This window comes from Diadema setosum, chromosome 16 (genome assembly GCF_964275005.1).
Source record: "Diadema setosum chromosome 16, eeDiaSeto1, whole genome shotgun sequence".
NCBI classification, from domain to species: Eukaryota; Metazoa; Echinodermata; class Echinoidea; order Diadematoida; family Diadematidae; genus Diadema; species Diadema setosum.
The window spans coordinates 6,638,245-6,648,444 of NC_092700.1; positions in this window are offsets into that span (position 1 = coordinate 6,638,245).

Sequence of the window (10,200 nt, forward strand, 5' to 3'; positions counted from 1 at the left end):
ACGTATGGAATTATAATATGGGGAAATACACATTCAACTTATTTGGATAGATTATTTTTGTTACGAAAAAAAAGCACTTCGAGTAATATGTAATACCTCTAAATATTCCCATACTGACGGATTATTTGTGGAGAATAAGGTTTTAAAAGTAAGGGATTTGTATTATTATTACCTTGGTCAATTTATGTACAGTTTGTATAATAAGTCACTTCCTTCAGTTTTTGAAAATATGTTTAATAAGAATAAAAATATTCATAAATACCCCACTCGTCAAACAGATGAATATCATTTGCCCCTTACCCGAACTCTATTTACAAAATCCACGTTTATCTACAGTGGCCCAAAATTTTGGAATTCCCTTGAGAAAAATATAAAAGATTCCATTAGTTTGAAATCATTCTCTAGTAATTTAAAGAAATATTTGATTAGCTCATATGTACCCCAAGATTAGTTTGACTGTTTGGAATTGTTGTTCTTTTTTCTTCTGCCTGTATCGAGAATGCTGACCTGCCCTTCGCTCTCTCTACTCCCCCCTCCCTCCCTCCCTCTCTCTCTTTCCCTACTTGCACAATGTATGTGGATGCATACATGTGTGTGTACGTGCGTGTGTGTGCGTATGTGTATGTGGGTACGTGTGTGTGCTTGTGTGTATGTGTATGTCTATGTGTATGTGTGTATGTGTATGTCTATGTCTATGTGTATGTGTATGTGTATGTCTATGTCTATGTCTATGTGTATACATGTGAAAGCGTATACACTGTACTTCATGTAACCATCCGATTTGATTGAATGAAAACTGTATACTTTCAATGATTAGCTTGTACGGTACATACCGTTGTATTGTGTTATAAAGTCATATATAATTAATGTATTGTAGTAATGTAACGTAAGTGAGGGGACGGCAATCTACAAGTTCGCTTTTTAGCAGCCCCTCAATTTCCATTTCCATGAAGTTCTTTTAAGAACCAATATGTATTATTATGTTCCAATATATGTAATCATGTCAAAGTGTATTACCTGTGTTTGATTGGAAATGAAAATAAAAAAACATGCATGTGAACATGCATGTGTAAAATGAAATGAAATGATAATTTTAATTAAATTTTTTGTTAATAATGACAACAAATAAATTAAAAACAAATAAATAAACAAATAAATAATAGGCCTAAATAAACACATTACTGTGAACACATTTCAACTGATTGAAAAATTGCCCTACACCGACGTAAATAAGCGCTGAATTGATCAGTGTTTTAGTAGTAGCCATGATAAAAAATCATGAACACATTTGTTTCTTACAGTTTCCAACAACGATTGGCTCATAAATAGGTCCTAACGCTTTCTATACACAATTCCACCTCGGAATGTCACAGAAAAAAAAAATGTGGTTTTTCACCAGCTATGTGCATGGAGCTCTATGGTATGGGCTTCCACGGAGGTTTGGCAGTCTTTGTGTTATGCTGCGTTTACACCATGTTCCCAGCGGCCACGGCAGTCACGTTTCAGGCCACCGTGGACAAAACGGGATGGACGTGAAACAACGTTGTGAGACGGGATAGACAAACGGGACAGGCCCTGATTGTCGTGGATGCGTCGTCAGATTTTCAATCTATCAAAAAATTGTCACTGCAATCCCGGTGCTAAAGAGAAACCTTGTAAGCCGTATATTAAAAAACGGGATGAACGCAACAAAACACGACACGATATTATACCGTAACAAGAATTAGAGGCGATATTGATAGTCTAGCCTGACCAGACGCCTTGAGAACAGCGCCTGATAGCTATGTGTTGATCGGGACGAGGTCTGGAACAAACAAGACTAGAATACGACGCTGCGACCAAGGCCATCCCACGCAATCCATTTAATGTCCAAGTTCATGTTCAAGATATTAAAGAGATAGTATACTATTGGTAGAGATAATGATTGGGCTTTTAACTTTTTCCGAGATACCAAGAAACCACTTATGGAATAGAGCATACTATTCTAAGAGGAATTCAAAGTTTACCAGATGAAATTCAGTTTTGGAATGGCTGAGACATCAAAAACAAAGTAAAACAAAGCAATCTTGAAAAAAAGGTGGGTCCCTCCTTTTATTAGGATTGCCCTGCTGTGGATATCTCAGCCATTTCAAGACCAATTTTCATCAAATAAACGTTGATTCCTCTTGGAATTACATGCTCTTTCACATTTCTTAAGAGGTTTCTCACTATTAAAAAAAAAAAAAACAAAGTTAGAAAAATCGAAGTTAGGTCACAATCAAAACTAACTATCCCTTTAAGCTCGCAGTGACATACCATATCGTGAACATGAACAGAGAAAATGGCTTGTGTGGGATGATTCCAGTCAGGATCATGATGAAATCACTTTTATGCGTACTATACAATCCATCATTTTTTCCCCTTTTCCTTTGAGGTGTCAACATAGTACAAGGACAGTCTTTTGAGTGGGTACCTCCATTTTTTTTTTTTCACAGAATGTATAAATGTCTTTGTATGAGAAATGCCTCACTTTGTAATGACTACTGACTTGTACATTGTTATTCGTTGCTACCTATGCACCATTCCTTAAAATGCATGTCGAATTTATACTTTTGTACATTCTGCTGAGAGAATTGAAAATAAAACCTTTGAACTTGAATTTGAATCATAACGTGATCGTATGGCAAACAGAGTGATTATATTGTATGCAGTGTTGAGAGCAGCCTTCACCCTCCACCCCCCCCCCCCCCACCGCTTTCCCCACCGAAGGATTGTCCTAATGTACTTAGATAATGATAAAGCGGAGTCCAAAGTTCAGACGTCGACTAACAATAGATTAATAAAGACATTATTTACTTTTTTTTTCTTTTGCAGATTTTAAAAAAAAAAAGCTTTTATATAGTGCTTCAAAATAATTGTAAAATGTGAGTTAGGGATAGAAACAACCGATGAAAAAATTTGAACCAGTATAATCAATGTTATGCATTTGTTGAATATTCAAAATGTGAACAATAGCTATAATAAAAAAAAAAATGTTTCTAAACTAAACCGTATACAGTTATGGTTTATTGAGAAAAAATAGTGGTATCTCCTTATATTTTATAGGCTTTATTGCAAAATTTTCATATGGTAGGATGTTATGTGATACAAATGACGTACACATATGCATCAAATGTGATATCTCGAAATTTTTTTTTTTTAATCAATGCTCCCAATTGTAAACATTAGGCCTACCTTTAAGTTGATTTTAAGTGCGTCAGGTCTGGTTCAGCCCAGAGCGTAGAGACACGGTCTAACACAGTGTACGGGTGTGTTCTGTCTGATGTTTCGTTCCAGACATGCCAAAAAGTTAGTGTTTCGCATCGATACATCCGTGGCTTTCATTTGGTCCTTATGAAAGCTAATTGAGCATTCATAGGAGCTATTACACTGTGTGGTACTGCACTAACTTTATTCCGATTACTTTTCTGCGTAATCCTACTGATAGGAGACTTCATGTATTTTTGTCATTTTAAGGTGCTTGAATAGTGTATAACATTCCGTCTATTCTCATTGGACGGTACCTTGACCCCGTACTACTTGTGTTTGCCTACTCTCTATAAAAGGCCAGAGCTAAAGGACAAGTTCACCTTCATTAACATAAGGATTGAGAGAATGTAGCAATATTAGTAAAACACATCATTGAAAGTTTGAGGAAAATCGGACAATCCGTTCAAAAGTTATGAATTTTTGAAGTTTTTGTGCAGTCACCGCTGGATGAGAAGACTACTGCAGTGTATGATGTCACATGCGTACAACAATAAATAAGGAAAATATAAAGAGAATTTCACAAAATTTCATCTTTTGAAAAAAGTACGCATTCTCTTGACTCGTTACTGACATTATGTTATGGGTAATATTATTCCCATTGCCTTTAGAAAGAGGCAAGTCAAGTGCTCTTTTATTATGCGAAAAAAGTGAAAAAATGTTGAATTGTCTTTACATTTCTTTCATACTGTTGTACTCATATGACATCACGAGCCTTAGTAGTCTCCTCATCCAGCGGTTCCAACAGAAACATTTTAAAAAATCATAACTTTTGCATCGATTGTCCAATTTTCCTCAAACTTTCACTGATGTGTTCTACTAATATTGCTGCATTCTCTCAATCCTTATGTTTATGAAGGTGAACTTGTCCTTTAACTTTTGTTGACGAAGTGATACGTGTTCTGTGTAATAAAATTTGCGTGTATATTTATATAGTTCATCTTGGAATATATATATATATATATATATATATATATATATATATATATATATATATAAACAGTCCAGTTGATGCTACTTTCGCAGAAGAAAATGTGAATTAAGACAGTTTTATTTGAGAGGTCACTGTATACGCTATCCAAACTTCCCATGAAAACGTTCACAGATCAACTAATCCATGTCGATATCATACAGAATCTTTGCGGCATGGTTCGCCCTTGGCGTCCGGTTGCGTTCAGTGCAACAGTGCGGCGTAGGGTAGGGTTTGTTCTGTCTGGAGCCCCGTGGTTCTTGACCACATGGCGATGTGGTCCCACTGTGACAGGTGTCCCGAATCGGTACACTCTGTTCTCAGGGGGGTGTTTCATCAACGTTTGTCGGCGCTGACAACTTGAATCACCATAGTAACAGTCAGTGACCACAGCATCTCAGCCAATCAAAACCAAGGATTTTGCTGAAATTGGTCAGCGCCGACAGTTGTCGGCGCTGACAAGCGTTGATGAAACACCCCCCTGGCATGGTCTGATGCACGGCAGGAACTGTCAGTCCCAGATCAAAGTACCGGTATAATTATGTTCTACACCTGTGACACGTTTGAAAAGTGTGACTACGTACATGGCGCATCCTTCATATAGGCCTACATACATGTAAGAAGTCCAGTTTAGCTTATCTTTCATTCTGCTGATCTGAGTTTACCCGCCTGTGATACAGGGTAAACTCGGATCAACAGAATGAATCAATGTCAGACAAATGACTAGAAAGTCATCAAAGAATTATTACACATGTTTCTGCGTGCGTGCATGACGTGTGTCCACAGTAAAGTTGCACAAACTAGTATATAGATCGCAACTGCATTACCAAAAAAAAAAAGAAATAAAAGAGGCATTGATAACATCACCTCCTTTCCTTCCCTCTTGATTTTTACCAATAAACACACGTGAGCACATGAGGAATAGTTTGCACATTGTCTCCACAATGATATTACTACTACTATTCACTACTATACTGCTACTACTATACTAATAATAATAATAATGATAATAATAAATAATAAATCAGGATCATCTTAATAATAATCATAATTATAATAATAATCATAATCATAATAATAATAATAATGATAATAATAAGAAGAAAATAAAGCTGCTTCAGGGCATTACATCAAAGCCATGTGTTTGGTAATATTACATACCGACGATTCAGGCAGTTTCAGATTCGATGCGGCATTTTCCGGGGGTATCAGCGACATTGGGAAAATTTAGTATACACCCAGCTTACATGAAGTGTGCTTACTTTTGTGGTACCAACATTCCGAGACTGTACGATGTATTATGGTTTAATATGCGGCAAATTTCTGCGTCACAGGCGGGTTTTTGATTTATAATATCAACTCACGTTCATCTTTCAGAGCACATTTTACATCTCATAACCCTCTTGGTCTTAGGTCTGTTAAATTATTATGTCCAATAGATCAGATAAGGATGCCGCGGCCGTACACGTCTTTTATCCACATGAGCGGATGATTAGCCTATTCAGGCATTATACCAGGAACATGCCCACGTAACTACACGTAAAAAGTGTCATACCCAACCAAGACGTCAAAATAGTGGGAGAAATCCTGCTAAAAACTGATGATGAAAAATTAGAAGACATAATTTTTTATTCATGAGACATGTACAGTGTGTAATTGACTTACCGAATGTTACATCAGTATACCGTTGTCTTGCATCTACTGGTTATATCTAGAGCGAATATGTCTGAGTCGAACTAGATCACGTTGAAATTGAATGCAATCCTCTGGTACAATGCGAGCAAAAATGCCCGGCGCTTCGTTAATGGAAATTCGAACGTACGACCTGTTACTATGCTTAGATTGCCGATCACAACACGATCAGCTCTCTGTGATGCATACGCAAATATAGTGGCGTATGCGTCACCACTATTCCAGACGTCAAACCAGGAAGTACAAAAATCATCCATTGACAATCAAGCAAACGAAAAGCGGTATGTCTCACCTGCAAATCGCAATTTAATCAGCACTATGGGCTGGTGCATTGAAAGATGACCGGATGGATGCATTTTTTATATAATAAAAATGATAAATACACAATAACAATAATTTTGCCCAAATATACCGGAAAACAGAATGTCCTTCCTCAAATCATTGGCTTTGATGTGGAATATGAAAGACACACCATTTCCAAGTAGCCCACCTGAATTCAGTGCTTTCCTGTAAACTCTACCCCACTTGCCTTTCACAGAAGTTGGTGATAAACCGTTTCGCAGCTGGAGTCAGATTTCGGGATATCCTCGTTTCTTGCAACCTCACGATACTGATACTGTATCCGTCCATACGTAATGCTACAACAACATGACTTCCTTCGTTTCTCGAAGCATGGACCTACAACGATCGAAGCTTGCATACTTTTTTTTCACCAGTTATTATGCACAAAAATCCTGGGTCCCTTTAAATCCTGGCGTTTTAAATGTCAAAGCTGGAAGTACGTATACATAATCACAAATCACAAATTCTGCTCTAAAATCCTCAATTTTTGTCCGATTTCATCCATTCAACTTTCTGCATGGAGGCTGCCATTTGTCTATCTAGAAAAAGACATTTGCGCGAATGTCTTTATCTCAGGCTACAGGACAGAGGGCGAAAAACACACATTTACGGTCAATCATCTTTAAACGCACCACGCTATAGAACCTGTATTACATGAAATTACAATAGGGCCTACAAGATTTTTGGACGTTTTCAAAATTCATGTGTATTGTTTTGAAATAAAATAAAAAAAAGGAAATATCACGTATAGACAAGTTATGTCACGGTTGCTTTAAAGAGGTATTCCAGACGATTTTCATAATTTCACATCATGTAGTACATAGATCGACAACTCCATGTATAGATTTATGGAATTTATTGTGGCCCTTGAGCAGAGAAAGCAATACTCTGAAAAATCTTGAACAAATTACACTGAACTGTGTTGATGACATAGGAGCCTCACATATTTCAGAAATGTAGCAATGTAATTCCATTACAATACCTTTGCTTAACAAGGTCACCTGTGTAGATTCTATATGCATATGCCTTCTTCTTTTGTTCTGCTTCCTTGAGCCCCAACTCATCGATTCTTATGGTGAGGCTGCCATGTCATCATCCTTGTTCATTGGAATTCGCTATGAATTTTGAACAAAAAAAAATATTTATATATATTCTTTATCCCAATCACTATAAATTCTGAAACTATGTACTCAGTATAACTAATTTAAGGTTGTTCAAATGTAAAAGTTTGAAAATCATCCGGATGTCTCCTTTAAGTCTGGAGTTAACGAGGCATAGATACGATTCTTCAATATGACTGGCAGAGAGATTTCCCTCACGTACAATTTCTTTGATTGATTCATTCATTTATTTTTCCATTTCCAACAGAATCATAAACATATCTTACAGAAAATGAATACGTAAATTACATCACAATATACATAATAAAAGATGAGTTTACAGAATTTCGTAAACATACGGATATGCTGGGCATGGGGAGGAATGCTAAAAAGCAGTGCATGTATAGGGTGGATTCCCCAACAAGTAATACAGCAAATTATATGATTCTATGATTATAGATTGGTAACGTGAAACATCTAATTCTAAGTAGGAATGCTAAGTGGATAGTTATTGAGAGTACACCCAATACTGTATGAATATTGTTTTAAATGTCACTCCATGTAAGATATAAAGGGGGCATGAGGGCAACTTTAAGGAAACACGCAAAGTCGGCAATGTGCCTTTGTATCGTTGACAGGGTCCTTGATTTGATTTGATTTGATTTGATTTGATTTGATTTGATTTATATGGGTTGGCTTGGATTTGATTTAATTTGGTTTGACATGATTTTGATTTGATTTGATTTGATCTTGATTGGATTAAACTTGATTGGATTGGATTGGATTGGATTGGATTGGATTGGATTGGATTGGATTGGATTGGATAAATTATGCAGCTAAGCCACATAGGAATTATTTATGCACGCCGTGTGGGTGGGCGTGTCTCCCAGACTACAGTGATAGAAACCTCCCCATACTCGCCTTGCCAGATCAACTTGCAATACAAGACTCTAATACATGATTATGATAGATTACAGAAATGTATTCACGTGCAGTTACACATACAGTCTTGTTATTGTCAAATTAAAGTTACATTGGGTACATATAGGATTGGAAAAATAAGCTAAGGAGTAAATATAGTTCAAGATAGTACATCACCATATCATGGCGTAGAGAAGAGCATAACTTGCCCGACATACCAAGAATAACTGACAACAGAGACAAATATGTGTCCTATAAAATAAGAGGAGCGGAGTATATTGTAGGAACTGTCAGGTGCATGTTCAGAATCTCAAAAACAAATATATAAAATAAATTTAGTCAGGGGTGTAACGAATGAATCGCCTATGGGTTTCTAACTTGCTTTGAATATAGGCAAGTTGAACTACATGGCCTTTTCGCCTTCTCATCCTAAACAAACAGCAGGAGTGAGCTAATATTTCCCTTCTGTTTCTCGTTGTGAAGGAGGTACCTAGTCCAGTTATAACAATCCACTTTTTTGTCTTTTCGCCCATACAGTCGTGTCACAGACAAAGCGTGGAAAGGAATGTCAAAAGTTTGTCTTTTCTTTCTTATCAATTGACTTCAATCGACTTGAGCTTGAACCTGAATTGACTTTTCATCTCGCCTTCGAGTTGAGCTTCCATTTCATGTATATGGACCCAACTTTATGGGGGGTAATATTATAAATTTGACGGAAACACTCGTATACACGGACTTTGAGACTTCTTTTGATGGGTGGATCATGCGTTTGAGATTGCGCGCAGATATGTGTATACATATCATTCTGTTGTTTGTTTTTTTCCTAACCGTGGTGACATGCATGCACAGTTCTTATCGTCATTGATAATCATATTGATTCAGGTACGTCACAAAGCTGGATGATCTTTCTTTCTAATTGGGAATAATGGACCATTCTCATGATACGTGCATATTGAACAACCCGTAGATGGCGTACTGTCTGGGAAGCGTTATATCTTTGAACGCACAAGTCAATGCATTTTCAGTTTTCATTTTCAGAAGTCTTGTACCTTGTACCTTGTAGAAATAGACCTCCGGAACACTTCCTCTAGGAAATATAACTGGAGGTTGACGAGAGCTGGACGGTGGTTATTGGTTTAGTCTATTTATTGAGTTAGGGCAGTCGGCGGTTCTAATGTGATTTTTGAAGTTTTGGTTTGATGTGGAATCAACGACAGTCTGGGATAGCCTGTTCCAGGCAGAGATTACTTCCGGGAAGAACGACTGTTGGTGTGGCTTGGATGTGCAATGGTTTATCTGGAACTGCTTTGTATGCGAGCGTCTTGATCTGCTAACTTTAGGTCTTGTGTAGTTTCCCGGATTGATGTCTATTTCCCCCGTGAACATCTTGTGAAATGTGATGAGTCGTTGGTCCTGGCATCTTTGTTCCAAATTTTCCCACTTAACATGCTTAAGATCTTTTAACATGTCGCTGACACTAGCATACTTTCTATAATCACCTTGAAAAAATCTAGCAGCCCGTCGTTGAACTCGCTGGAGAATTTCCCTATTTGTTTGGGTTCCCGGGTTCCACGCTGATGTAGCATATTCGAGGTGAGGTTGGATGATGGTTTTGTACAGATTTTCTTTAACTGTCTTGGAACAATGCGAGAAGTTTCTTTGAGTGAAATTCAGCATTTTTGTAGCATTTGCAGCTGCATGCTGGGTTTGTTTATCCCATTTTAGGTTGTTTTGCAGAATGACTCCCAAATACTTATCTTCCTTGACTTCTTCAAGTTTTTCACCAAGCACTGAGTAATCAGCACTCCCTGGTTGCCTCTTTCTAGATATTCTAAGGACTTTACATTTTGATACATTGAACTTCATGCCCATGTTTCGGACCAATTTACA